The sequence below is a fragment of the Rattus rattus genome, chromosome 7, assembly GCF_011064425.1.
Source record: "Rattus rattus isolate New Zealand chromosome 7, Rrattus_CSIRO_v1, whole genome shotgun sequence".
Classification (NCBI taxonomy): domain Eukaryota; kingdom Metazoa; phylum Chordata; class Mammalia; order Rodentia; family Muridae; genus Rattus; species Rattus rattus.
Window position 1 is genome coordinate 127,580,160 of NC_046160.1, and position 4,808 is coordinate 127,584,967.

Consider the following 4,808-nt stretch of genomic DNA (forward strand, 5'->3'; position numbering starts at 1 on the left):
CCTCTGCCTCTGCCTCTGCCTCTGCCTCTGCCTCTGTCTGTCTCTGTCTCTGTTTGTCTCTCTGTCTCTGTCTCTGTCCCTCTGTCTCTGTCTGTCTCTGTCTCTCTGTCTCTCTGTGTCTCTGTCTCTGTCTCTCTGTCTCTGTCTCTGTCTCTCTGTCTCTGTCTCTCTCTGTCTCTGTCTCTCTGTCTCTCTGTCTCTCTGTCTCTGTCTCTCTGTCTCTGTCTCTCTGTCTCTCTCTGTCTCTCTATCTCTGTCCCTCTGTCTCTCTCTGTCTCTGTCTCTCTGTCTCTCTGTCTCTGTCTCTCTGTCTCTCTGTCTCTCTCTATCTCTGTCCCTCTGTCTCTGTCTCTGTCTGTCTCTGTCTCTGTCTCTCTCGTCTCTGTCTCTGTCTCTCTGTCTGTCTCTTTGTCTCTCTCTGTGTGTATGTGTACATGAATGCATGATGCATGTGTACATTATGTGTTATTCTCTAGCCTTGGGTGTCTTCCTTAGTTACTCTCTAGCTTGTTGTATGAAGCACGGTCTCTCTCTCTCTCTCTCTCTCTCTCTCTCTCTCTCTCTCTCTCCCTCTGGAACTCACTTACAGACTGCTAAGTGAGCAGGGATTGGTCCTGTCTCCACACCTCCAGCTTTGGATGATAAGCACGAGTTACCAGGGACCATGCTCAACACGGGGTGGGAACTCTGGGTCTCCTACTTGCCCAGCAAGCCCTTTCCTGATGGAGCCACCGTCCTAGCCCCAGCTTCGCTGCAGCAGGACCGATTCCAGATGCTCCATGAGGCAACAAGGGGGAGCCAGGACCACATTTCATCTTGGGCTGTCCTCGATGATGACGTCGTACATAGAAATGGACGGTTTATCCAACTTCCCATTGGAACAAATGCCCTACAAGATGGTAGCATGCCTTTTGTCTCTCAGGAGGGAGGTCAGAGGGGTTAACCGAGGTTTGGTCCTGGGTGTGGAGTAGAGTGAACTTGTACACCCTGGCTGCTGCTGGGTGAACGGTGTCAGGGGTTCTGGGACAGTGCACCACAGACGTGAGGATCTGCATTCAGACCCATTTGAGAAAGTTGGGTGCACGCTGTAACCCGGGTGCTGGGATAGGCGTGGTGAGGACGAACATTGCAAGTCTCTGTGGTCAGCCAAGCTAGTGAAACAGGGAGCCCCAAGTTTAGGGAGATACTCTGTCTCAAAAATTAAGGTAGGGTGTCATAGAGGAAGCTACCTAGAACTGACCTCAGGCCCTACATGCTCACACACACACACACACACACACACACACACACACACACACACACACACACAGATAAACATTTTATGTTCTCATGTGTATGCAACACACATATCACACACACATACACACACACACACACAGAGAGAGAGATAAACATTTTATGTTCTCATGTGTATGCAACACACACATCACACACACACACACACACACACTTTATGTTCTCATGTGTATGCAACACACACATCACACACACACAAACACTTTATGTTCTCATGTGTATGCAACACACACATCACACACACATGCACACACACATCACACACACACATGCACACACACACATGCACACACATGCACACACGCATACACACACACATGCTCCCATGATTCTTTGTTTGACAAGAACACCATTGCTCTGAAAATGGCCCCGGGTGTCCTCTTTACCTGCTGCATGTATTCTTTTCTCTGCACCATGGCGTCCTGCCTGTGCATTCTCCTCCTCTCTGGCAGTATAGGAACCCATTGCATTTTGTCACACTGCCATTGATAAGCACACATTCACAACCACACACACAGCTGGACATATGAGCCGCCCTACCCCAACTCCCTAGCACAGAGAGGAGGCTGCAGCATAGTAACCGAGTGAAGGCCAGGCGTGAGGACCCAGTGGCTGACTTCTGAGTCCCTGTCCTCCCTCGCCACAGATTTGCCATGTAGACAAAATCACTCGGTGCCCGGTGCACAATAGAGGCGGGCTCAGGGTCATCGCTAAGGTTCCTTCTCATTTTACATGCTATGATTCTATTAATATTGAGAATGGCTTTTACATGCTAACTGGAGTCCATGAAGGCTGACTATTTCCCGAGATTTAAAACGTCCCTCTGCTAATTGAAACTAATTCTCCAAACTGCACATTAAAAGCCCCGGGCTGATTTTTCTCTCTGATGGACCCTGACAAAGCGGCAATTGAGATGGAGAAGCCTGCCGGGAGCTTTCCCGCCCCCACCGCTTCTGCCCCAGAGAGTCTCCTAATTTATATTAATGCATCTTTGCTTTCTGGGCTAAGAGGGTGCCAACCATCCCCCAGCCTATGCCACTGAAATTGGATGATGTGCCGCCTTTCCTCTCTCTCTCTACTGAGAGCTTGGTAGCCTAATGGCTGTGCTTAACACCGTGCCGCTGCCCAGAACAGAGCCCAGATCATCAGGTCTATTTCCCTGAGCAGGAGCCGCAGCCTGGCAGGTCCGGGTCTCAGGGCCTGGCGAGCAGGCTAGAACCATTTGGGATGGGGCTCACTATGTAAAATGCTTGCCACACCAGCTTGAAGACCTGAATTTGAATCCCCAGTACCCATGTAAACATCCAGAAATGGATGCAGGTGCTTGTGTTCCCAGCACTGAGGCAGGAGACTATGGAGGATGCCCAGGACACAGCAGCCAGCCACAGTCCAACCAGAAAAGAAGCTCCAGGTTTAGTGAAAGTCCCTGTCTCAAAAGCAAGGTAGACAGGGACTGAAGAGGACATCTAATGTCAATCTCTGACCTGTATACACATGCTCATGTATGTGCACACATATGTACACATATATGTGTACACGTATGTGCACATGTATGTCACACGTATGTGCACCCAGCATACACACACACACACACACACACACACACACACACACCATCAGGTAATCAGGACAAAAGTTGTTAGAGCCTGTCCTCAACTTCCTCAACTGTCTACAATCCTGCAACCACAAAGGCATCTCATAATTCCCTTAAACACAAGGCGACGAAGGCTCATGGAGTGGGAGGTGTCTTCCTCAACAAGATGCATTTTCAAAATAGGCTACGGCATGTGTGACGTAGGGTTTACCATTGCCACGACCTTTAGAAGGCTGTCAGTTCACTCAACCCGCTCACCTTGCGCAACATCTGCGCTGACCGACCATTTCCAGAATCCTGTCATCCCAGCTAGAAGCCCTGCACCCTCGGAAGGAACGTTACCCGCCATCCCTCTGCATGGCCCCTGCATGGTGACCTGCTCTTTGGTTTTCCAATTAACTCCAGTGGATCACACTGAATCCAGGCTGGTGACACCACGGAAACCTGCATTTTGAAACTTTGTGGCCTTTACTCCACAGCTGTCTAAGACAAATCCCAGAGGAGCACATCCTGACTTTACAGACAGCCAGGGGCCACTGGGGTAGCAAGGCCACTTGCCTGACCCCAGTCTCCCTCTTAAAATGAAAACTGTGTTGTGTAGGCCATTGGTTCTTAAGACTCCGAGAGAGAAAAGGGCATGGTGTGAGCCCTTACATGGCTACCACCATGTGTGACGAGTGTTAATATCCTAAGAGAAAGAGAATGTGGCAGATGAGGGTTCCATCTCGTCCCTGTTCCCAGGACATTCTTGTCACCACAGGAAATGTTAATTTCACCCCCACCTCTAAAATTGGGGTTACTTTCGCCCAGCTTCTTCTTGCATGTTTACACCTACAGAAAGAGGTAGGCATGAATAATTCATAGTGTTGTTAGCAGTGTGTTGTGAAACATTTTCATAAATGCTCCTGCACGAGGGCTTGCTTTTGCACTCAACAGTATGTTTTCCCGAGATGTAACCATGCCCATACGAGCGCGCATAGACGGAAGTTGTTTCCAATTTACTTTCCTATTACAAACAATACTGCAATTACGAGCAATTCTCTCTGGATAATAGACGTGGAAGTGGCATGGCAGAGTCTCTGTGAACACGCATTTCCAATCCCAATTCTGCTTTGGATATGGACAAATTGCTTTCCAAAGTGGCTGAATTAATTCACACACCCACCCCACCCCACCCCACAACCAGCAGCGGGTGTGAACTGTAGCTCCCAACCCCACCCTCCCCACCCCCGTTGCCCCTTACCTTCACTCTCAGCATCGTGGGCCTTTTCAATTTTTACCCATCAGATTGGTGTGAAATGTGCTTCTAGGAGCTGTAAATGCTGTTTATTTGATTATTAGGGCGGCTGTGCGCTCTTCTTATGTGCGGTAATAATTTTAACCTCCCTCCCTGGCTTGCTTATTCTGCCACCAGCGAGGGGCAGCCTACCGGCCAGATGTGGCCTGAAAATTGGGCTGTGAGACAGGAGTTTGCAAAGGGTCATGATTTAAAAAAAAAAAAAGACACAGGATATGAGAGTCCTATGGGAGGGGGAGAGTGGAAAAAACCCAAGGGCTCAAGGTAACTGAGTCCCCAACCCTGAGATCTCATTGGTCGAGAGACAAGAACCCCAATACTAGTGACAAGCTCGAGGTAGACTGTCCAGAGAGAAGAGCTCAGAAAGTAAACCTAAAATAAAACCCTAGGTGACCTTTGGGCTTCAAGTTCCCAGTGCACCTCTCTCATCCCTAAACCTGCAAAGGGTATTTGTAAACCCCCTCAGCACCTCATTGACAAAAGGAAGTTCTTTAAGGTAAGGCAAATACACTAACTAGCTCGCGCTTCGTTTTTAAACTTCTCCTGGTCTTCGAGCCCGGCTGTACACGTCACCTTCTAAGCATCACTAACCACGTGCACAGCTACTGCTGAGGGGCTTTG